Source organism: Petaurus breviceps, unplaced genomic scaffold (genome assembly GCF_028583685.1).
Source record: "Petaurus breviceps papuanus isolate PSGF00001 unplaced genomic scaffold, PetGlider_PUasm1.0 90515, whole genome shotgun sequence".
NCBI classification, from domain to species: domain Eukaryota; kingdom Metazoa; phylum Chordata; class Mammalia; order Diprotodontia; family Petauridae; genus Petaurus; species Petaurus breviceps.
The window spans coordinates 2685803-2711613 of record NW_027187269.1 but is presented as its reverse complement, the minus strand read 5'-3'; the positions used below and the strand labels follow the sequence as shown (position 1 = coordinate 2711613).

Sequence of the window (25811 nt, the reverse complement as noted above, 5' to 3'; positions counted from 1 at the left end):
AGAAAAAAACCACTTTCCCAGCTCTGTGGAGAAAGAACAGAAAAGAAGGAGGACTTAAGGCAGTGGAATCAATTAAGAAGCTAGTACAGTCACCCTGGCAAGAAGTGATCAGGGAGGGAGTAGACTAGGGTTTTGACCATGTCATGCAAGAGATGATTTAAAAGTGGAATTGGTAGTAGTAGAAATTAATTGGATGTATAAGGTAATCTAGTAAAGCATCAAGGAAAACTGAATTTTTAAACCCTTGTGACTAAAAGGATAATGGTGCCCTAAATAGACATAGAGAAGTTTAGAAGAGGGCTATATTTTGGAGAAAAGGTAATAAATTCTGTTTGAACTTGATGAATTTGATATGTATCTCCCATTTTTCCAAGAAACCTAGTGCCCTTCTGATGTCTTTTGACTAAGCAATTCTAATAGTTGATGATGTAAGATTAGGGCTGATGTTTCTGGCAGAGAGTCAGCTTTCCCTCTCAGTGCTGTGTTTTACATATATCATTGTAATATTATATTTTTCTTTCTTTTTTAAAATTGTCTTCATTTTATTCTAAACTTAAAAAATAAAACAAGCATTTCCATAACAGTAGAATAGGGAGAGAGAAAAAAAAAGATGATTGTACATGAAACTGCAGATCTATTATGTACAATTTGCTATTCTTTGAAATATATAAAATTATCATGTAACTTTATCTTTTTGTCTTCCCTTTTCCCCACCTCCTGGCCCTAAAGATGGCTACAAATATGTATGTATAGTATGTGTGTATATGTACATGTAGCACAAATATTGCACTAAGAAGTATATGTGTAAAACCATTCTACATACTTCTATTTATCAGTTCTTTTTCTGGCTGCATTACTGTTATCTGTGTGTAATATTCTTCAGCTAGAACATAAACTCTATGAAGGTAGAGATCATCTAAAGTTTGTATCTCCACTCCCACCCACACCTCCTCCCAGCTCCTACTTCCTAAAACATCGTTTTCTATGCAACTGGTACTTAGTAAATGTATTAAATGAATGAACCTAAATGTATCTATAGGGTCACATCAAATCCTAGAAAACAAAGTAAATTTCTTGACAACAAACCTGGAAAATCTCTTGCCTCTTCATAAAACAAAACAAAATTCTAAATGATAACAAAAACTTATGCGGCTTTTCTTTAGAAAACCACCTGAATTATTTGCTTCTTGGTAAATGGAAATATATTTTATGCCTTTTCAATGAATCAGTTGTAAGTCAATCAAATAGATTGATGTTGCCTATAAAAATGATGAGTGTTTGCAAAATTGTTTTAAAAACATGTTTGAAAATTAAACGCAGCCATTTGACAGCTTCGACAAGCTCCTGGTTTCCTTCACCACATGTGCATAATCAAGTCCCTTTACATGATAAATGTGGCAGGTCCATAAAGAACAGTCAGTGTGTGTTTTTTAGTTAAGGACAGGCAACGACTGAAGTAGAGAAATACAGTTTTCAAGAACAAGATCAGCTTTATATTTGAGAGAGGTCCAGTAGTCAACCATGTGGCATGATTAAAGTCAATTGGGCACTACTGTTCTCCTCAAGCATCTTGCCATTGGGTTCATGATATTCCATGAGACATACAGCATGCAAACACAAAAGGGGAAACAGAGTGAGAGGAGTGGGGCTTTGGTACATCACTGATAGGGGAAGATCTGGGTAGAGAGCTGCAATTTGGTGACCTGCTTAGTCAAAAGGCATCAGAAGGGCACTAGGCTTCTTGGAAAAAAATGGGAGATATTTAAAAGTTTGCCTCTTATCTAGAACGATACATAAACTGGCTAAATTGTGTATAAAGTTGACCACTTTTAAATGATACCACTTTTAAGTCTATATCCCAAAAAGATCAAAGATGGAGGAAAAGATGATATGTATGTGTAGATGTATCTATAGACATAGACATATCTATATATGCAAAAATATTTATAGAAACATGTAATAGAGAAATGGAAACTAAGAGCATGTTCATCAACTAGGGAAGAGCTGAGCAAATTATGAATGTAAAGGAATATTAATGTGATATAAGAAATTATGAAAATGATATTTTCAGAGAAACCTGGGAAGAACTGATGCAGAGTAAATTTGCAGAAATATAAGAACAATTTATACTATAACATCAATAATGTGAAAATGAATAATTCTGAAAGACATAAGAACCCTGATTAACCATGACTCCAGAAAATCCATGATGAAAAATGCTAGTCACCTTATGATATAGAAGTAATGGATTAATATTCAGAATGAGACACACATTGTGACTGCTCTGAAAATTCTATTCATTTATTAGATGGATTTTATTTTTCTTCCCTAAGGGAACCCTAAGGACCCAGAGAGATGATTTAAGATAGAAAAAATAATAATAGCAATAACAAATGACAGAAAAACCCTTGCCTTCTTCAGTAGGATAGAAAAGCTTTCTTATGGGGAGAACTTGAGTCTTACCTCTTTTTCTTATCTAGACACTACTGAAATAATATTTTGAATGTGGCAAATTGTAAATATATATTTAATGTGTGGCTGAAAAGTCTATCAAAAAATTAAATGGTCTCTATCTATGTGGATGGTTGCCAGACAGAATATGAATTGTTCCAGTTGGGACAAAATAAGATGAAGTGGAAATGTCACTATCTACTCCCATTTATACTAGCTATATCATGTCTTGTTTCCATGTGATCACCTCCTTTAGAATGTGAGCTCCTTGAGAGTAGAGATCATGTTTTTGATTCTTTTTGTATTTCCACTACTTTGCCAAATGTCTAGGACTTAATAAATACTTGTTGCTAACTGACTGCTCCTATCCTGTGCACTTACTCCTCTCTTTAGGCAAGTCAACTTACCATCATCTCCCTGATTTGACTCTTGTGCTTCCCTCCTTGGGGCAGCCAGGTGACACAATGGATAGAATACCATATTTGGAGTCAGGGTGACCTGAATTCAAATTTGACCTCAGAAATGTCCCAGCTCTGTGACCTTGAGCAAGTCACTTCACCCTCTTTGCTTCAGTTTCCTCATATGTAAAATGAGCTGGAGAAGGAAATGACAAACCACTGCATCATCTTTGCCAAGAAAATCCTAAAGTCATGAGGAATGGGGCGTGACTGAAATGCCTGAAAGAAGACACGGGCACACAAACACACACACACCTTTACTATTTTTCATTCTTTTATTTATTCAGTGAATATTTATTAATGCAAGCTCCTTATGACCAAATCTAGTAACTAAATTCTAGATTTTTTGCCTCAGGACAACAAATAACCAGTATATCAGGCAATTTTTGTCCAGTGGTACACTCAGGACAATTCAAAGGATCCATTCCATTAATATTCCTAAGTCAGCAAATATTATGAAAGATAAGTGGAGTTGGGAGATTGCTTATGGCTGAGATAATCAGGCATATCTTCTTAGGGGTTATAGGAACTGAGGTGAGCACTGAAGGATGGGTAGAATTTCGACAAAAAAATAGAATGAACATTTCACATAGGGGTAACTGAATGTATAAAATCATGTAGTTGGGAAAGTAAAAGATATGTTTAGGGGATGATAAATAGAATAGCTTTATTACCATCATTTAGGTAGGAGCTCACAAAAGTAGAAAAGATCAGACTATGAAGGGTCTTGATTTTCTGTGCATAGAATATAAAGTTAGTATGCATCCTTTGTTATCTATGGTCTGTCTCACAAATGTCCATGTGGGAATTGATTATGGATTTAGTTGACCCAATTCATTTCCTGATGTTTTGAAGGAAGGCATAGAGAGTTACCTTCAGAGGAATGGGTCAAACACATTATTAGCTGAATTTGACAGTATGATTTCTTAATACCTCCCTAGTTCTGTAATTATATGCTTTTTTCTCAACCCTATTCCAGTTGAAACAACTTCCAGCTCTTAAAATACAACTAGTTAATGTTAAAATAAGACATCATCAGAAGTTATTGATCTTTTTCTAGTAGTTGGCTAAAAATAATTCTATGGGAAAATAAAGTCAATTATACTTTAGACTTGAAGGAGTTAGATAATTAGGAGTAAAAACAGAATTGGAATTTATGGTTCATGGTCATTAAATGAAATATATTCACTCAGAGCCTTGCGCATATCAATAGTCCACCAAACCTATCATAGGATTTCAAAGAAATTATTTTGGTTCTTCCTTGAGCTAATGAAATCATCCAGTCAAACCTATAAATTTTATAGATAAGAGCACTATCCCATAGTCATGAAGTAGAGTTGCCCAAGGTCACACAGGTGACAAGAGCTCGGATTTAAATCCAGGTCCTCTGACTCCAAATCTGATTTTCTTTCCACTATACAGATGCCCTTAAGATGGATGTGTATCCTTGTTTTGTTTTGTTTTAGAAGCTACATATTTTTTCACATTTCTTGTTGTAGATGTTTAGTAAATTAGTCATGTTTCATTCTTCATGATACCACTTGAAGTTTTCCTGGCAAAGATATTGGAGTGGTTTGTCATTTCCTTCTCCAGCTCATTTTACAGATGAGGAAACTGAGGCAAACAAGCTTAAGTGACTTGCCTAGGGTCACAAATTTGGTAAGTATATGAGGCCACATTTGAACTCACATCCTCCTGACTCTTGATCAGGTGATGTATCCACTAGGTCATCTAACTGATCACTAGTATTTTCATAGAGAGTGTCATTCTACAGGCATTGATCAAGTATTTACTTACTGTATACTAGCTATTGTGAAAAACACTGGGCAGACAAAGAAATGCAGAATAATAGTCCTTGCTCTCAAGAAGTTCACATTATAACGTTAGAGGCAACATGCATATTATATGTATATATATAAGGAAAATAATCTTAGAGGGAAGGCAAAGAGGGAGAGGTTTTTCTGGAGGAAGACAGTGAGAGATCTCCTAAGGAAACTAAGGAATTCAGGGAAGGTAGTAGTCAGAGGTGAAGAGAGGGCACTCCAGGAACAAAAAGAGTCTGTGAAAATTGAAGGATTTGGGAGATGGAGTATCATGGCACCAAATCGGCCAATGTCAGTGGGTCATAGTGTATAAGGAGGACAGTGAAATGAAAACTGGAACAATAAAAAGAATAATTAGGGATTTGAGGAGAGAGGAGAAAAGTGAGAACAGCTCTCTCAGGAATTGGATAGAAATACAATTAGAGAACAGCAGTTGATATTCAGTTACATAAATTTGTAATGGACACAAGCAATATGGTTGCAATATTTCCTCCAGTTTTGGTCAGCAATGTGTCAGCAGGAGCAGAGAACGTCTACAGTAGATAGATGGATGGAATGAATCTCTGCTTTATTGGATGAAAAGACTTGTCTTTCCTTCCTGCTTTCCCCTACCTTGGTCCAAATCCTTCCCAGATACTTTATCAGTTCTTCCCCTGAGACGTAACTGTCTCTCCAATCACTTCTTAGGCTTTTTCCTTCTGGAGGATCATCTTCCCTTTCAAATTTGGGCTCCATAAAAATGGGAAGGGAAATGGCTAGATATATTTCTTTTTTAAATTAAATTTTATGTTTATTTTTAGTTTTACATCATTCATTTCCACAAGATTTTGAGTTACAAATTTTCTCCCTGTCTTTCCCCTACCCACCACCCCCAAAACAGTGATCTCTCTGTATACCCCCTCCACCAATCTGCTCTCTCCTATTTCCTCCCCCAAACCCCCTTCAACTATCTGATAGGACAAGTTGGATCTCCATACACCAGTGCCTGTATATTTTATTTCCCAGGTGCATGTAAAAACTTATATATATATATCAAACATTTCATATTAAAACTTTGAATTCCAGATTCTTTCCCCTTCTTCCTCATCACCGACCCTTACTGGGAAAATGAGCAGTTCAATATAGGTTGAACATGAATAGTTACACAAAACATTTCCATAGTGGATATATTTTGAAAGACTGACTATATTTCCCTCCATCCTATCCCACTTCCCACTTGTTCTATTCACTACTTTGACCCTGTCTCTTTTCAAAACTGGGTGCTTCTAACTACCCTCCCCCCCAACCCGCCCTCCTATCCATCATCCCCCCTCTCACCCCTTACCCTCCTACTCTCCTGTAGGATGAGATACCCTATTTAGTGTGTATGTCATTCCCTCCCTAAGCCAAATTCAATGAGAGTAAGATTGACCCATTCCCTTTTGCCTTCCTGTTCTTCCCCTCCATTGTAACAGTTATCCTGTTCCTCTTCTATATGAGGTAATTTACCCTATTCTGTCTCTCCCCATCCCCTCTCATTATATTCCTCTCTCACCTCTCAAGTTCACCTTTTAAATATCATCCCTTCCTATTCAATTGGTCCTGTGCCCTCTGTCTATGTATTCTTGTACACATATATATATATATACACACTCACATATGTATTCATATGCCCATATACTCTCCTACATAGACATATACACACACACACACACATTTTTATTCCCTTCAACTATCCTCATACTGAAAAAAGTTTCATAAGTTACAATTGTCATTTTTCCATATAGGCATGTAAATAGTTCAACTTTGATAAATTCCTTATGATTTCTTTTCCCTGTTTGTCTTCTCATGCTTCTCTTGCTTCTTGTATTTGATTGTCAAATTTTCTATTCAACTCTGGTTTTTTCATCAAGAATGCTTGAAAGTCCTCTATTTCATTGAATGATCATATTTTTCCCTGAAACATGATACTCAGTTTTGCTGTGTAGGTGATTCTTGGTTTTAATCCCAGCTCCTTTGACCTCCGGAATATCATGTTCCAAGCCCTTCAATCCCTCAATGTAGAAGCTGCCAGGTCCTGGGGTATCCTGATTGTGTTTCCACAATATTGAGAATGTTTCTTCTTTTTTTGCCAACTTTAAATAGATTTTATTCTCCAAGACAATTGCATTTCCACTTGTTTACAGTACGGATAAAGTGAAATGTTGTTCACTTCTCTCCCTCTGCACACATTAAAGTATTCAGAATGCCCAGATTTACACAGTAGTTTAAAAGTTACTTTTAAACTGCTACTGCCTTGGCTACAAATTTGAGTCCTTAAATTTTGGAAGGCTGTGTTGAATGCTCTTTCTTCTGGTGTGTTTAGTTGACCTCTTCAATGGTGGATCCAGAAGAAGCACTTCCATATGGGGCTGCTCCACTCCCTGGGAAACCACCAGACATGCCTCCTGGCATGCCTCCTGCACTATGGTACAGTTTAGTAATAATGGGGTTGCAGACCTTCTCCAATTCTTTCTGCTGATGCTCAAATTCTTCCTTCTCAGAAGTCTGGTTCTTATCCAGCCAGTTGATTATTTCATTACATTTGTCAAGGATCTTCTGTTTGTCTTCATCACCAATTTTGCCTTGCAGTTTTTCATCCTCTACAGTTGCTTTCATGTTGAAAGCAAAAGATTCAAGAGAATTCTTGGAAGACACCTTGTCTCTCTGCTTTTCATCCTCAGCCTCGTATTTCTCAGCCTCCTGGACCATACGCTCAATGTCTTCTTTGCTCAGACGTCTTTTATCATTGGTGATAGTGATCTTGTTCTCCTTGCCTGTGCTCTTATCCACAGAAGAAACATTGAGGATTCCATTTCCATCAATGTCAAATGTTACTTCAATCTGAGGAACACACTTGGGTGCTGGAAGAATTCCTGTGAGTTCAAATTTGCCAAGCAGATTGTTATCCTTTGTCATTGCTCTCTCACCTTCATAAATCTGAATAAGCACACCAGGCTGGTTGTCCGAATAGGTGGTAAAGGTCTGTGTCTGCTTGGTGGGGATGGTGTTATTACGTTTGATCAGAACAGTCATAACTCCACCAGCAGTTTGAATTCCAAGGGAATGACATCCAACAACAGCAAGTCCTGCACATTCTCAGATTTATCTCCAGACAAAATGGCAGCCTGGACAGCTGCACCATAAACAACAACTTCATCAGGATTGATACTCTTGTTGAGCTTCTTGCCATTGAAAAAGTCTTGCAGAAGCTTCTGGATTTGGGGGATTTGAGTGGAATCACCCACCAATGTCATGAAGCTGAGACTTATCTAGCTTGGCATCTCTTAAGGCCTTCTCCACAGGGTCCAGGGTGCCACAGAAGAGATCAGCATTCAGCTCTTCGAAATGGGCCTGGGTGATTGATGTATAGAAGTCGATACCTTCATAGAGGGAATCAATCTCAGTACTGGCCTGGGTACTGGAAGAGAGGGTATGCTTTGCACATTCACAAGCAGTGCGGAGACGGCAAACAGCCCTCTTGTTCTCACTGATGTCCTTCTTGGGCTTTCACTTGAGCTCCACAATGAAATGGTTGACCATTCATTTGTCAAAGTCCTCCCAATTCAGAGGGTAATCACTCTTGCTTTAACCTGGCTTGATATAGATTGTGGTCTTGGGTGGTGGTCCTGAGGTGTGTGACCAGTGAGCCAAAGCATGTGGAAGTTTCAGAGAGGGTGCCCTCCTAATAGTTTTTGCAGCTGCAAAAACCTCAGCGATTTGGGACAAAGCTCTCCTCTCTAGAAGCAGAGTTCTACCATGGCAAAGAGCTCAAAAGTCAAGTAATTGAGTGGAAACATGAGCAAGCAAAGGAATCAAAGCAAGCACAGCAATCCACTTTAGATTCCTTTTTTGGAGACAAAAAGCATGGAACAAGAGGAAGACAATGAAGTCAGAACTCCTGCACCAAAAGTGGGTGTCCCCAGCTGTGGACTTGACCTCAAAGATGCCATCTAAGAATAGAGACATCAAAAGTACCACCTCCAAGGTCAAAGATCAACACATTTCTCTCGGCACCAACCTTTTTGTCCAAGCCATAAGCAATAGAAGCAGCAGTTGGCTCATTGATGATTCAGAGAACATTGAGACCATCTATGGTTCCAGCATCTTTGGTGCCCTGACGTTGGGAATCATTGAAATAGGCTGGTACTGTGACCACAGCATTTGTGACAGTCTTCCCAAGGTAAGCCTCAGCAATTTCTTTCATCTTGGTCAAGACCGTAGAAGATACTTCCTCTGGATAGAAACTTATGGTCTCCCCTTTGTACTCCATTTGGACCTTAGGCCTGCCTTTGTCATGCACCACTATAAAAGGCCAATGCTTCATGTCTGATTATATAACTACATCATCAAATCTGTGACCAATCAGATGTTTGGCATCAAAAACTGTATTGGTGGGGTTCATTGCAACTTGATTCTTTGCAGCATCACCAATTAAGCATTCTGTGCCAGTGAAGATGATGTAGCTTGGGATGGTCCTGTTTCCTTGGTCATTAGCAATGATCTCCACTTTCCCATGTTGGAAGACTCCCACACAGGAGTAAGTGGTGCCAAGATCAATGCCAACTGCGGGTCCCTTCTACATGGTTGCTGGGGAGTCAGGGGTCATAGCTGACCATTGTGGAGAGAGAAGGTCTGCTGCTGCACCGAGTCAAGATTGTTTCTTCTTGGCTGCTTGTAATATTTTCTCCTTGATCTGGGAACTCCAGAACCTGGCTATAATATTCCTGGGAGTTTTCTTTTAGGAATCTTTTTCATGAGGTAATTGGTGAATTATTTCAATTTCTATTTTTTCCTCTGTTTCTAAAATATCAGGGCAATTTTCTTTGAAAATTTCCTGCAGGATGATTTCTAGGTTCTTTTTTTTGATCATGGCTTTCAAGTAGTGCAATAATTTTTAAATTATCTCTCCTGGATCTATTTTCCAGGTCAGTGGTTTTTCCAATGAGATATTTCACACTGTAGAAGACAGTTTTTTTCGTTTAATTTTTTCATTTCTTTGGATCTGTTTAATAGTATCTTGTTTTCTCATAATGTAATTAGCTTCCATTTGTTCCAGTCTAATTGCTTTTGAAATTCTTTTTCCATCTGGCAAATTCGGCGTTTTAAGGCATTCTTCTCGGCCTTTTGGGACTCTTTTGCCATGTGCGTTAATCTATTTTTAAGGTGTTATTTTCTTCAGTCAGGTTGTTGATTCTCTTTTCATGATTTTCTTGCATCATTCTCGTTTCTCTTCCCAATTTTTCCTCCATATCTCTTACTTGGTTTTCAAAATCCTTCTTGAGGTCCTCCATGGCCTCTAATCAGTTCATGTTTTTCTTGGAAGCTTTTGGTGCAGGAGTTCTGACTTCATTGTCTTCCTCTTGTTCCATGCTTTTTGTCTCCAAAAAAGGAATCTAAAGTGGATTGCTGTGCTTGCTTTGATTCCTTTGCTTGCTCATGTTTCCACTCAATTACTTGACTTTTGAGCTCTTTGCCATGGTAGAACTCTGCTTCTAGAGAGGAGAGCTTTGTCCCAAATCGCTGAGGTTTTTGCAGCTGCAAAAACTATTAGGAGGGCACCCTCTCTGAAACTTCCACATGCTTTGGCTCACTGGTCACACACCTCAGGACCACCACCCAAGACCACAATCTATATCAAGCCAGGTTAAATCAAGAGTGATTACCCTCTGAATTGTCCACCCAATCTGCAGACCCGGATCTCTAAACAGCCACGTGGAGGTGGCTGTTCAATTCCTGCACCTCCACAGCTTCCTGATCCAGGGGCAGAGGACAGACCATGCCTCCTTCCCCCTCCTGTTCCAACAGAGTTCTACATTGACCTTTTACTTTGTCTTTGGCATTTATGGGTTGATATTTCTAGAAACCACCACAGCTGCCAGTGATCCACTCTCCTGAGGTCCGCTCCAGCTACTGCTCTTGGGGCCACCCTGGGGCCAAAACCTCGGGCTCAAGTGGGGCTGGGCTCAGCTCCCAGCAAGCTATGATGGACCCTTCCTGCCAGCCTTTTGAGCTGCCTTCAGCAGGAGATTTGTTTCTGTCATTTTGTGGGTTCTGCAGCTGTCAAATTTGTTTAGAGTTATATTTTATAGATATTTGAGGTGGTTATGGGGGGAGCTCATGGAGTTTTCCTGCTTCTATGCTGCCATCTTGGCTCCACCTCCCCCCCCACCAGATATATTTCATAATGACAACCAACTAGTTGCATTGACTACCAGCTAAAACACTTTACTAATTGGCTAGAGCAATTGTCAAATTAATTTTTCTCCTTCTCTGCTAGGGAGAAATTATAAAAATATTAATCAATAATTTTGTTTTGTTCACTCTGAGACCCTAGCCATTAGGTCACTGTAAAATTTACCACAGTTCTAAAAGTATGGGTTTTTTTTCTCTCTCTTCTATATTTGAGTAATGAAACATATCAATCAGTAATGCAATGGTTAAGCATATTTGTCTTAAAACTGGTTTTATTGATAAGGTGAATAGGAAGATAAATAAGCTTTAAGAAAGAAGAAATAAACTTTGTAATCAACAGAGGGAAAGGGTGAGAAGGAGAATAAGGATTTCCTAGCCTTGGTTCTGCCCTTAACTTAAGCAGGATCTATTCAAATATGCGTAGAGCTTCCCAAGTCCAGTGTAGATGACCTCATCCCTGCAGATCATATCCCACCACCATGGTCCATGGCATCTATGTTCTCCCAGTCTTCTCCACTGGTTGATGAGCCTAGATTCTGCGCATTGCACTGACCATTTCCATTGTAACTGCCCTTTGTTGTAGATTTCTGTCCACACCTCATGCCTTTATGCTTACTCTTACTCCTTGTGGTAAAAGAGAGAGCAGAGAATTGTCTCCTTGTTTCCTTTCCCAATGTGCTGGTTTCCTTCTCTAACTACTCCAACTGCTTCCTATTCTTTAAAATTAAATGATCCAAATTGCTAGTCAAAGGGGCAGGGCATCTCCTGAAGGTATACAGGAGAGGAATTCTCGGTATTACTTTTCACTTGCTGGGCATTCCTCTCCAACATCCAACAGGATTTTGTGCAGATAAGAAAATGTACAGATTACATATGTGTAGATAATTAAGTTTAGAAAGAAAATTAAGGTTAAAGAGCTCGAGTGACCTACCTGAAATCACATGATTAATTAGTTAGCTACAGAGCTATAGCCTGCTCTGGGCCCTTCCCTGGAATATCTCCAGTCCTCAAATCTTGGGTCATTTAACCCATTTCTATAGTCTTATCCCTCCCCCCAAGTTTTGGCACTAATCTTACACCTGTTCTAACAGTTCCCTTTGCACGTTACTGTCCCAGAACCATTTTGATCCTTATGTAGTAAAAATAAATGTGAAAGTATTTTTTAAATGTTTAATGTGCAATAGAAATTCAGGGTATTATATCACTCTGAGTAACTATTTTCAAGTATGCATTTTGGGTACAGACAAGATTCCACTATAATTCTTGGCTTAGCCTTTAGGACTCTATTGACTGTTGAGAGACATCAAGGGCAGTTTCAAGTCTTATGCTCTAATACAAAGGACTATGTTCAATAATTTTTAGGTTTTAAATGTAATCTTTTAAAATGGAATCTAATTCTGATCACTTCAACTGATGTATTGAATACATTATTTTATTTGTCTTGCTTAATATTTGATTTCTTCAAATTGATTCTTCAAGTTGAGTGATTTCACAGAGTAAAGAGAACATTTATATTTATATGAATTTAAATTTAATCATAAGAGTTAGATTTTACTGCATGGCTTGCTGAATTTATGTGGAATAGATAATAAATCAAGAAAATAACACATTGGTTAGAATATGCACCCAAAGATATAAATTTGTTAAAATCCTGTTTAATAATGCATATTTATATGACTTAAGGATGGTTTTATATGCCAGTTTAAATTCAACAAACATTTATTAAGTGCTGGAGTCAGGAAACCTGAATTCAAATCCTGTCTCAGACATTTACTACCTGTGTGACTTTGGGCAAACCACTCTAACTCAGTCTGCCTCAATTTAATAATAATAATAATAATAGTGCTTACTTCCCAGGTTCCTTATAAAGATACAATGAAATTATATTGTTAGAGTACTTTTTAAACCTTTGTGTGCTATATAAATGCTATTTTATTATTGTTTTATTAGGTTCTGTAAATACAAAGATAGATGTGAGGCATACTGTGATCCCAGAGAAGATGCCACCCTAAGTAAGGAAGGGAAAGAAAAGGGCAATGAGAAGGCATGTGCTAGGAAATTGGCACAATAGTAAATAAAGTATCCATGTGAGTATCATAAAAAATGTAGTTAAAGGAGTGCAAGGAAAAGTGAGGTTCATTCAAAATGCTGTTGGAAGCTTCAGAAGGAAGAGGGAACCTTTGAGTGTGTGAGAGAAGGGTTCGTAGAGGAGATACTGTTACACCAATAGATCTAAAGCAGAGAACCCTGTCTAAGAAGAGAGAACAAACTTTTCTCTCCTGTTTCTTCAACCTCTCTTCCTATGGTAGGACCTTCACCCCCTGTGCTGGATGCTTCTTAGCTTTCCAATTTCCTCCCTAAAAGATGTTGATAAGAACCGAACACAGATGTGGCCTAAGCAGAGCATAGGACATTCAGAACTTCACAGCTCTCCTTCTGGGAATCTTAAGAGTGCGTAGAATTGCATCGGTATTCTTGTCTTCCATTGCACCCTGGTAACATGCTTAGTCTATAGCAACCCTCTTATAACAATAAAAAACTGAAAAACACTTAATTTTTTGGAGGGGGCGAAGGCAAGGCAATTGACTTGCCCAAGGTCTCACAGCTATTAAATATCAAATATCTGAGGCCATATTTGAACTCAGATCCTATTGACCCCAGGGTCAGTGCTCTATTCGCTGTACCACCTAGCTGCCCCAACACTTAATTTTTAAAAGATATTTTAAAATAAGTTTCTTGATACATTTTTAATGCATCACTCATTTTTGGATAAGCCCTTCACATACATACTCATTAATCATTCCCTTAAAATAAGGAAAAAAAATAATAAAGCCTAGTTAAATAAAGTGTAAATGTCTCTGATAGTGTTTGCAACATTCAGCAACTATAATCCCCTCCTCTCTACTGAAAAGAGAGAAGTATATTTCAAAATATGTTCTCTGTAGCTGACTGGTAATGATATTCACTCAGAGTCTGCCTTTCTTTTAGTGTTCTTGTCATTTCTGTTAATTGTAACTATATTATATTCTTAGATTTGAATATTTCCTTCTGAATCAACTCATGCAAACCTGTCTCCTTCCCCACCTGTAAGAGGTTTGGATTAGGCTCCCAGATTGTTTTCAGTCATGTCTCCTCCATTTTGTACTTGTAAAGTCAATAATTTTTTTTAATACAATCATAAGTCTTTATCTTTAACGCATTTAAATTTCATCTTATTCAATTTGGCCTAATATTCCAACCTGTTCAGATATTTTTGGTTCCTGACTCTCTCATCCAGTGTCCCAATTATTCCTTCCAGCTTTGTGTCATCTACAAATTTGATAAGTATGACATCTCTTCTTTTTCCCAAGTCATTGACAAAAATGGGAAACAGAAAACAGCTGGGCCCAGATCCCTGGGGTACTCTGCTAGACAATACATTTGCACATATTGCTTTCATTAAGGTTTTATTTAAATATTTGTTATTTTTTAATTTTTACATTTATGCTATCCTCATATTCCATCATAAGAATAGACCCTATTATATTGCTGTGAAGCAATGAATATAGTTATTTTGTGGGGTTGCTTTTGCTACTCAAATAAATTGCCATTTATTTCTCTTTTAAAAGATGATCTTTTTCTCAGTTTGTACATGCATAAGAAGATGATGAGGGGGAAAGAGAAGAAATTTTACTTTCTTCAGATATGCTTTTGAGTATAAAATGCAATCTTTTCTGTAGTAAATTATAATCTCATGTAAATAATAATCTAGCAACATCTGCATCATTATGTCATATTTGGATGCAATGAAAATACTTTGTGACACTAGTGCATAGTGGGTTGTCACCAAGTTCCCAAGGTCCAAATCACCAGCTTATGGTCAACCATATGTTGGTTAATCTCAGTTTTAGATCATGGGATCATAGATCTAAAGCTGGAAGAAAGTTTGGCAATCTTATTCAACCTCCTCCTTTTACAGATGAAGAAACGGGTGCCAGAGCCAAGGTCGAATTTGACCTCAGTCCTCCAAATCCAAGTTCTGCACTCTTTGTACGGCACCACATTGCCTGGTTAGGGAAATAGGAGGTCTCCTTTCAGTCCGGAGACTGAGAAATGTTCTCTGAGATGCTTCATGCCTTTATGCCTGCTGATTTTGCCTGTTAATGCCTGGAATCATATTGAGAAGCATTCTTGAAACCACTGGAAGCATTGCTTTATTTTTGCCACGTGCTAGATTTCTACTGTTTTAACACTAAGGTAGCCAGGGCAGCCAAGCTATGGGGGGCAGCAAGCAACAACTGTGGGGAATAGAACCAAGGTCTATACCAGCATTCCTCCCACTCAGCTTGTCAGTAGGAAGCAGATGAAAGCACGAAGGGGCTGTATCCATGAGTGAGTTGGTGTAGATAAATCTAGGCCACTCTGCAGATACTCCAAGATAATTCATTGGCAAAGGAAAAAGAGAAGTGGGGATCAGGTAAGACTCCTTCCCCAAAGAATAGTTCAGTACACCTGGGAAGATCTCTTGTTCCTATATGGCTTTCCCTGTGGGTCTCTTAGGCACGGAGAAGATTAAAAGGTTGGGCAGTGATGAATTCAAAGCATAAGGTAAGTGATAGCTGTTCCCTTGACAACACCTCATGAGATATTCCCTTATTTTTTCTCTGGCTTTTTTATGTTAGAGTTCACAGGAGCCTACCAGAAAGAAAGAACCTTGAAACTAGCAGCCACAGAGATTATAGATAGAAAGGTATAATCCTACCATTTCCATCCTCCTTTTGTACCAAGAACAGAATTTTCACATTGAAATATTATAAATGGTGATTATGTCCCCAAAGAGCCTATTTAACACATAATGAAGCTGAAATAATAGGCATTTGTAATGAAATATAATAGAAAATAATTCCACTGTAAATACATGGGAGAGGTTCTCATTGAGTGACCCTGGAACCTACCTACCATTTGTAACTATGAATGTAAGAATATGTGTTCTGGGTTCTACAGATGTGGATGATAAGAAGATTCCTAGAATATATCAGGTTGTTAAACAAGCCATTTCTGTAATAGAATATTTTATTATCCTTTATAAGCTCAAGTCATCAGGTCTAGGCAAAGTATATCCTAGGGTATTGTACCAATTGGCAAATGTGATTGCTGAGTTTTGAAATATGAGGGAGAATATATTGTATTGGCAAAAGCCTGCTGGTTTTCAAGAAAAATAAGAGAGCAAAGTCTCTAGACTATATGTCAGTGACCTTTACTTTGATTCCTGGTAAAATTCTCAAGGTTTTACTAAAAGTGCATATTGAGAAGAGAAAATTGTGATGACAAAGAGATGGTTTTACTGAGAAAAAGTAATGCTGGACCAAACTTGTTTTTTAATAAAAATACTAGGTTGGTAAGTCAGGAGAATGATATAGATGTAATGAACTTAAATTATAAGAACAAAAGATTTGGTAAAATTTGTCATGTTATTTTTTTGTGGACACAACTAAAAAATGGGCTAGATGATAGTAAAATTAGATAGATTAGAAGCTGGTTGAAAGTACAGAAGAAAACATAGTTATTAATGGCTTAATGTCAGCTTGGGGGAAGATTTCAAGTCGCTGCAATGCCCCAGGAATCTGTACTTGTCTCTGTTTTGTTTTTACTGGAATAAATGCATAGGTGATATTTTTATGAATTATCAGATGATAATAAGATAGGTAAGAAAGTTATCGCATTACATGATACATAAATTCCATCTTAATCCAAATAAAATAGGAAAGTATTTAAAAGAATAATAAAATTTGACAGATGATACTCAAAAATGAACCTTAAAAGCAAAATAAGGGAAGTATGATGAGATTATATTTTGCCTAAAAAAATCTGGGGATTTTCAATCGATTGCAAACCCATTATGAATTAATATTGTGGCAATGAATGAAAAGAAAAAGAAAAAATCAATAGGAATATGACCTATATTAAGAAAGGCATAGTATTCAGAACAAGGGAAGTGAAAGTCCAATGTACTTTGTCCTGTTCCAACCACATTTGGAATTGGATTCTTGGCACCCAAGTGTAGGATTTTGGAGAGCATCCAGAGGAGGTCGACTAGGATAGTAAAGCATCTTGAACCCTTAACATGTAAAAATAATTTGAAGGGATTAGACATATTCAGCCTGGGAAAATGAAGACTCCTGGGTTTGATATCTGTCTTCAAGTATTGAAAGGACTCTCAATGTGGCTTTGTTCTATTTAGCCCCACAGTGTAGAACAAAGAGCAATTAGCAGAAGTTTCAGTGATACAAAGGTAGACTTGGCCCCAGAAGAAATGCCCAAACAATTTGATCTGTCCAAAAATGAAATGAGGTGGTGGCCTCAGGAGATTGTAGATTCCCTTTACTTGGAGGTCATCCAGCAGGGGCAAGATCCTCATTTGTTGAATATTTTAAAATTCCTTTCATGTATAACCTAGAATAGATGACTGCGGAGATCTTTTCCAACTCTCAAGCTCTATGATTATTTGTATCTCCCTACATGATATTTGCTTATGATTCCCCCAACCCACACACACACTTTGTACCTCATCTCTTTTCAAAGAAGGAAAAAATGGCCCAAAAAAAGAAATATGAGAAACATTAATGAACAGTAATTGAAACTCATCTGCTTCCATGCAAATTTACCTCCTCCTTTCCTTCCTAGAAACCTCAGTTGCTGGTCATTGCTCTTTTTTTTTCCTCTCCATTTAATCTTCCCTTATGATATACCCTCCAAAGCTAAAGTTTATTTTGCTCGAGGGCTTTGATCTCTTGATCTGTTCTGTTTAAACCCCCATTTTCCCTCTCCCAGTCCACATCTACTTTTTCTTTTTTTTAATATATTCCTAAAATTGTGTGTGTGTGTATGTGAGGAAATAGATTCAACTCTATTCTATTTGATTCAGATAAGAGTTTTACGTGATGCCAATTTCCTTCACCTCCTTCCTCCATGTTTGCATGTTATTCTTCTCACATAGTTCAATTATGAGAAATGATTGAAATTTCACCATCTTCCTCCTCATTTTTTCCAAATATAATCCTCTTTCTCTTTCCTTTCCTTTCTTATGACCATAAAAATAAAACAAAATTTCCCCTAAGCCCCCTATTATTTTTATTTAATTTCCTCTCTCAACTACTGAAATTTCATTATGATTGTGAAGAGACACTTTTCTCTTCCTGATAGATTATAAAGATTGCATCATTTAATTCCTTCCAATTGTTGAAATGTCTTTACCTTTCTATATTTCTCAACCTTTTTTGTTTGCCTGTGAAGTTTCCACTCACCACAGATTCAAGAAAATAACATAAGCAATTCAACAATATAAAAGGTAACCACAATAGAAAGAATAATCACACACAAAAGGAAAATCAAAAGTGGATGTTGCAAAAGTATAAAGATCAAACATGCCTCTAAAGAAGAGATATTAGAGGAACCTCCCGACCACCTTCATGGAGATGAGAGATCTATGGGTATTTTACATTGTCCAAGTGTTTAGACTTTTTCAATATATTGATTACTTGTGATGATTTTTCTTTTCTTTTTCTTTATTTGTTAAATGGGATACCTCTCTGGGAGGGAAAAGGAAACAAGGATACAAAACTATGGGGATACACACACACACACACACACACACACATATATATTATATCATCATAAATTTCCCCAGTAGGTTCCTATATATAGGAAATTATGATGGTAAAAAAATTCTGAATAGAAACTTATTATGTTTATATTTAGTTCTGTTATTTTACAAAGAATATTTTGAAATTTTCTATTCCATTAACGATCTATTTTTTTTCCCTTGTAGGATTATACTCAGTCCTGTAGTATGTTATTCTAGATTATAAGCTTTAATCTTTTGTCTTTTGGAACATGGCATACTTAATTTTCTTTTCTTTGAAGTAATTTCTGCAAAGTCTTGTGTGATCCTGAATGTAACTCCTTGATACTTGATTTTTTTTCCTTTTGGCTGCTTAGAGTGTGTTTTTTTTTCTTTATCTAAGAAATTCTGGAGGGTTTTGGTTTGGTTTGGTTTGGTCTGTTTTGATTTTGATTTTGATTTTTTAGGAGGTAACTTATATTTTTATTTCCATTTTAACTTTGCTTCTGGTTCTAATAGATTCAGGCAATTTTAACTAATTTATTTCTCTCAGTGAGATAGCTAAGCAATTTTGTTTTGTTGTAGTTTTTAGGGAGTCTGATGCTTCCTACAGTTTTTCCCCCTTCAATCATTTTCCAAGTCAGTTGGATCTGAAATTATAGAGTTATTTTTCATTCTTTTGATTTTGTACTAATATTTCCTGCTGTTTCATGGAGTCGTTGGGTAGTTTACTGCATTCCAACTCAAAACCAAACTATTTCTTGGGTATTGTTTCCTATATTCTATTGTAAGCTATTTATTTTCCTCCTAATTCTTTTCTTCATTTTAAAAAATTTTACTTTTTAAAAACATTTTACTTATGTTTTTAATATCTTTTGCTTTTCTTCTTCTAGTCATTCTGCAGTTCTTGTGACCAAACTACTGTTTTCTCTGAAGTTTGGTTTGCATTTGTTTTGAAATTATCCTTTGCTTCAGTGTGTGCTTCTAGGGTATCTCTTTACACATAATTTTTCTTCACAGTATTCAATGTATGTCTTCTTCTGTTTTACTCACACTTCAGCCTCAGTTCCTGATTTGGGGCTTTGTTCCAAAGCTAATATCTGGCACACACCACATTCTTGGACAGAATGCTCTAGTACTGTTTAGTCTCAACCTCAGTTAACTGGGTTCCTGTCACCAATCTCTACCTAACCTGGTATTTCTACATTGAATGCTGACAGGTTTCAGGGCCTATTTGGATCATCTGTATTAATAACATTGCTATCTTTAGGAATCTCTGGAGTATCTCATCTTATATTGCTGTGTCCTTCTGGACCCCAGGGACATTTTAGTCATAATGCACCCTCCTCCTGGCTCCATATTCAGGATCCAAGTAGATTTCTGTGATCCCCTTTAACCAGGCTTCCCTCACCAGGCAGTCTAGAATTGTTGCCTCCTGGACAGAGTACCACAGGCTTCAACATCTGTATCATGTTTTCTATCCTGTATCCCTGTACCCTGTATTCTGATCCTGTATCCACAGTTTGTAAGACCCCTGGGATGTTCCAACTTGTATTCTTGTGCTTAAGTTGGTTTCTCTGATTGAAGGATATCATAGTTCTATGACTGTCTTTGCTTACCAAGGTTTCTATTTGGATTTCTTTATTACTATTAAGTCTGGAACTATTTTTACAACTTTACTGCAGTGAATTTGTGAAAGCTTGTCTTCCTTGTAAATTTTCACATTGCCATCTTAACTGAAAACCCATTAATAAAGGATGTACGTGTGTGTGTGTGTGTGTGTGTGTGTGTGTGGTGTTTTAAACATAGAGGAAAGTTACTGATGATTAAAGGCAAACAAAAATAATCAGTGGACAGAAAAATTTTGAGGGCAATGGAGGAAGAGGGAAAGAAGGAAAGATGGGAGTAAATTTCTGAGGAAAATGAGAGGGCAAGGAATTAAGGGCACTCACAGAGAGCCCTATATGAGGACAAACAAGAAGGGCCATCTCAATACCTTTGTGACCTTCAGTTTTCTCATCTGAAAATGAAGGGGCTGACCTAGATGACCCTTTCTGGCTCTATATCTTACTATACTGTGATTTTTTTGTTTGTTTCATCTTTTCCAAAAGTTTGCTTTTTTCGCATTTTAATCAGCCTTTAGAGGCTGGGGAAGTTTATAGTCATGAGGTAAATTAAGATTTCAGGAGATATAGTCCATAGATCCTGCCTTACAATACTGGCTGACAACTCCCACACAATATCAGTCATATAGGTGGTACAATCAATAATTGAATTGAATGTAGTTGAATTAAAAGCAAACTTAGAGGAATCTTATTAGAGAGTTATCTGGATTTCCACTGAAAGAGCTATAAAAGTAATTTTCCCTCTGACCTAATAACCTCCAAATTCAGAATATACTCTAAGGTCATTATCCAAAATCAGGAAGAAAAAAAATGATCTGCATGAAAAAAAAATTAGAGCTATATTATTTATAATGAGAAAACACTTGAAACAAACTGAATGATGTTAGGGTGATGATTAATTCAACTGTGATCTTTCTTAGGATCATTGGAATGTAGGTAAGAATGATAAATGTTGGGAATATAAAGATATATGTAACAACTGATACAGAATTATGTGAAGCAAATAAAGCAGGATTAGGGCAATATTATAAAGTCATTATAATAATGACTTTAACAATATGTTAAAGGGGGAAAACCATATAGGAAATCAAAATGAATGGGAAAGTAGAGACTAGATAAATTTATTATTCCAATGTAGAAATTATTGTAGTGGAAAATTTTAGACATTCTTCCTTGTTCATAAAAATATTTAGAAAGGAAAAAAAGCAGCATTAAAAATTGGCTATTGGAGACTATGTAGTATTTGAAAATTCATATAAATTAATGAATTGTAAAAGCTAGAAAGAGATCCTAGAATTCATTAAAAACCTATCTCCTTGCTTAACAAAAACAATAGGGACCCAAATATGTTAAGTGAGTTGTTGCATATTGTCACTCTCATTGGATTGTAAGTTCCTTCAGAGCAGGAACATTTTTTGTCTTTCTTTTTATCTCCAGTACTTAGTAAAGTGCTAAGAACATAGTAGGCATTTAACCAATGTTTACTGTCTGACTGACTTGACTGTACAATGTCAATCAATGAACTGGTGGTGGTACTAGTGTTGTAAGACAGAACTGCTAATTCCTAGTCTATCCCTTTGTCTGTCACACTATATTATAATATTTGGTGTTCCTATATATTTTTGAGGGAACTTAAAAACCATCCATAGTTTTTGATACATGTTATTAAAGGTACTTTTGAAGTCTAGAAGAATAAGATTTCCTGATGCACTTGCCACATTCCTAGGAAGAAACTGTCTCACTGCAATACAAAATGATCCATTGCCCCAGACCTTATGTAATATATTCAGTAAGCTCTCAGGATCCTAGATTAATTCATATTGAATAATCAGTAGCTACTTTTGGAATCCAACCATGCAATCAGTTTTGAATATGTCTAGCTAGGCTATCATTTAACCCCCAAATTTCCATATTTTTAAAGAGAAGAATACGAGACAATCTCACCAAAAGATTGGTTTTGTGCTCAGTAGTAATCTGAGGCCTCTATTGGAAGGCTTTATGTCCCAAAGACTTGATAGTATTACCTTTTCACCGACTTCTCTTTGTGTAAAGGAAAAGAGGAATTATTGTCAAAATTTATGTTGATCACTTTCATTGGGACACAACTAGATTGATTCAGTTCAACATATTATTAAACATCCATGTATGTGAAATATATGGTATTTATAACATTGGACATATAAAGACCTACATAAATGACTATGAATGATAAGAACTTAAAATAAAATAATATAGAATATGACCATAGAGAAGGTGCAAAGTACTTTGTGGATGTCAAGGAAGAAAAGCCATTCCTGACACTAGGTTGATCAGGGAAGGCTTCACAGAGAAAGATTTTATTTGAATTGTGCTTCAAAGAGTAGATTGGAATTCATTAATTATTGGGAAGGAAAGGATTCAAGGCATTGAATTTTGAGTGGAGGCATGGAGGTGATAAAGTGTAGTACTGGTACAGACGATGGTGAATGAACAAGACAGCTGAGTTCAATTTAAATACTGTAAATTAAGGAGTAAAAAGAAACAAGACTGCAAAGACAGACTGATGTTAGATTATGTTTTCATGATGAGAGTGACTGATCAGGGAAAAGAAAAAACCCAAGCACCTACTAGAGTTATTTGGAAGTTTGTTTATCATGGAACTTTTTAAGCAAGACAAAATTTTATATCCATCTTTTATTTCCTTTATTTGCATGTTTAATTTGTTCAGTGCTACTAAGCCTTTCAAAATTAATTTAGTTGATACCAACAGATTAGGAAATGGATGTTGTCTCTTTTAAAAAAAGAAATATCCATTTGTTGTGTTACGTGCTAAGAAGTTTTGGGATCCTTAGATCTCTTCCATATCATAATCAAGCCAAGTGTTCTGTTTATGGTTGGAGGTTTTATTTTGTGACATCTTGCTGAAATGTAGTTCACTGCTTCCTGCACAAGCTTTGTAATGTTTGTAATGAAATTCAGGCTTCCTCCAGATCTCTATTGTAATTCTCTACTTTACATGTAAATTATATTTGAAAGCACTCAGTCTTTCCCCAATGGTGATTAAGGCTTTAAAAAAAGGGGGAGGAGGTGTATCAGCAATGCCATATTCACAATGCCTATGGAGATTACAGATATGCTGATATAATTATCCATCATAAAATACGTCATGCTTGCCATATGGGGGAAAAAACTAGAAAATTTATTAAGATACCAAAAGACTGAGTCCCAAAACCAGAAAGTGAAAGCCATCAGAGTAGTTATGACATTGGCACAGGTAGATAAAGTAGAAAGCACCCACATTTTAAAGCCTTTAAAACAGAACAGGCTACCGCAGGCAAAGGTCCTCCTCTCCCCACTCACAGCAACCACCCAGCATCTGGGAAGCGCGCTCCCAGCAGCTCCAGCCCCTGGCAGTCCTCAGCAGGAGTCCTTAGAAGAAATTCTGGCTGACTCAAAAAGGGCTTCGCTCTGTCGCTGCCTCTGCTGCTGCTGCCGCCGTCGCCACCACTGCCAGACACCGCAGGAACTCTAGTTTGGCTTCTGCTTCCTCTTGCTCCACCCCTTCCTGCTACGTCAGCAAATCCAATGGGGCATGGAAGATCTTTAAATCCCATAACCCTTACATTTGGCCCCAAGATCTTTCATGTCCCTTACTTGGCAAAAATACAGTAGGAATAACTGGTGTCAACAAAATTTCACAACAATATAACAAGAATAGCACACAATAAACACAGAAAACCATATTTTAGGGTGGGGCTTGAGCACAAGCTCCCCATCATTCCCCCCACCCCGAACAAATGGGGCCCCAAAATCTTGTGGTAATGGGTGAAGATCTCTTCTTCTATGGCTACTTGCTGCTGAAATCGGATGTAGAGCTGTCCCTGTCCTAAGGGGTCCCATTTGAGAGGTCAGTTCTTAATATGCTTGATGCCAGGTCCAAGGGTGACACATCACAGTTGCAGACAGGGGGTGACATCCAGCTTAAGCTATCAGGCATCTACAGATGGAGGGTACCAAGCCTGTGGAAACAAATCTAACAAACAAGGTGAACAAACAAAAAATCAAGAAGAAGCAAAGAGACAATAACCAGACTATTATAGCCTCACTCACGGTAGAATAAATGAGTTAAGGGTACAATTTTGTAATCATCTTCTCCAGAATAAACAATAGTTACAGTGTTATCCCTCTCATGTGCAGCTTGGAACATCATCTGGCTTCCGTTTTACCCATACTTTAGCTCCTGATTTTATTCTATCGGTAGAACCAAATCCTTCAGTTCCTCTGACAGTTATTTCAGAAGGAGGGTCAGTTTTTACAAGGTGCATTGTTTTACAAGGAACGATAATCACTTGAACTATCCTATCATTCTTGTGAATCTGTATGGGCCTGTCACCTAAATTCTGGAATGTTACAACAATTTCTCCTTGATAATTAGAATCCATTACTCCAGCCAATATATGTATTCCTTGAGCTGCTAATCCTGATTTGGGTAAAATCTGTCCAAAGTGATTTTTAGGGATTCTTATGCATATCCCAGTGGAGATTTTTCTTATTTCTTTTCTGTCCAACCCAAAGTCCTCTAAACAATGTAAATCATACCCCACCGAACCAGGTGGTCCTGGGTACGGTGCTGGGACATCTGGCCTCAAGGTCCAATACTCAATATTTGGGATCTTGTGTGTTTGTTGTTTTCTAATTTGCAGATTGGGGGTCATCATTCTGGCTAGAAGTGTACTTCCTCCCAATGGTCTATTATTCAAATTACGCAAAGCCATGAACAAATTATCCTTCCAATGTTGATATGAATTATTGGACCTTAACTTCCTCAACTGTTCTTTCAGTAATCCATTCATTCTTTCAATTAACCCAGATGCTTCTGGATAATATGGAATATGATATATCCATTCTATATTGCTTAGTATACAGTACTTCTTCATTTCATTGCCTTTGAAATGTGACCCATTGTCACTTTGAATCTGCATTGGGGTTCCATAATATAGACTTATGAGATCTAGAGTTTTACAAGTGTTTTTCTGGGTTGCATTCTTATAAGGACAAGCTACTAGTACACCTGAATAAGTGTCAACACAAGTACATATAAATCTGCATCCTTTATCCAGTGGTAGTGGACCCATATAATCTATTTGCCAGATTTGGGCTGGGACTTTTCCTCTTGCTATCTCTCCAGTTACTACCCGAGGAACAGTTTGCTCCTTTTCCAATTGACATATATGACATTCTTCTGCTATCTGTTTTAACATTGAATGAGAGATACTAATACCTCGATCTTGTGCCCACTGGTGTGTGGCCTGGACCCCCAAATGGCCTGCTGTTTGGTGGACCCATTTTGCTAATACAGGATCATCAGTTGTTGTCAAAGTAGGGACAATATCTTCAGTAGCAATCTTTGCCAGTCGATCAGCATGAGCATTGTACTCACGTTCTGGTGTGGTGGGGGCCACGTGAGCATCTACATGAAAAACTGACAAGTCAGTGACCAAAGACATGTTCCCGATATCTTCCCATAATTCTTTGCCCCAGACTTGTTTGCCATGAATTTCCCAATTTTCATTTTTCCACATGGGCATCCATGTAGCTAACCCATTAGCTACCGCCCATGAATCAGTGAATATATGACACTGTCCTCCTTGTTCTATTTTGA

The 25811-nt window shown here is 37.2% G+C and overlaps 1 pseudogene; it reads right to left on the bottom strand.

Annotated features, from left to right (window-relative positions):
- Nucleotides 1-7072: 7072 nt before the first annotated feature.
- LOC138142039 (heat shock cognate 71 kDa protein-like) lies at nt 7073-9335 on the bottom strand (annotated as a pseudogene).
- Between the last annotated feature and the right edge of the window lie 16476 nt (nt 9336-25811).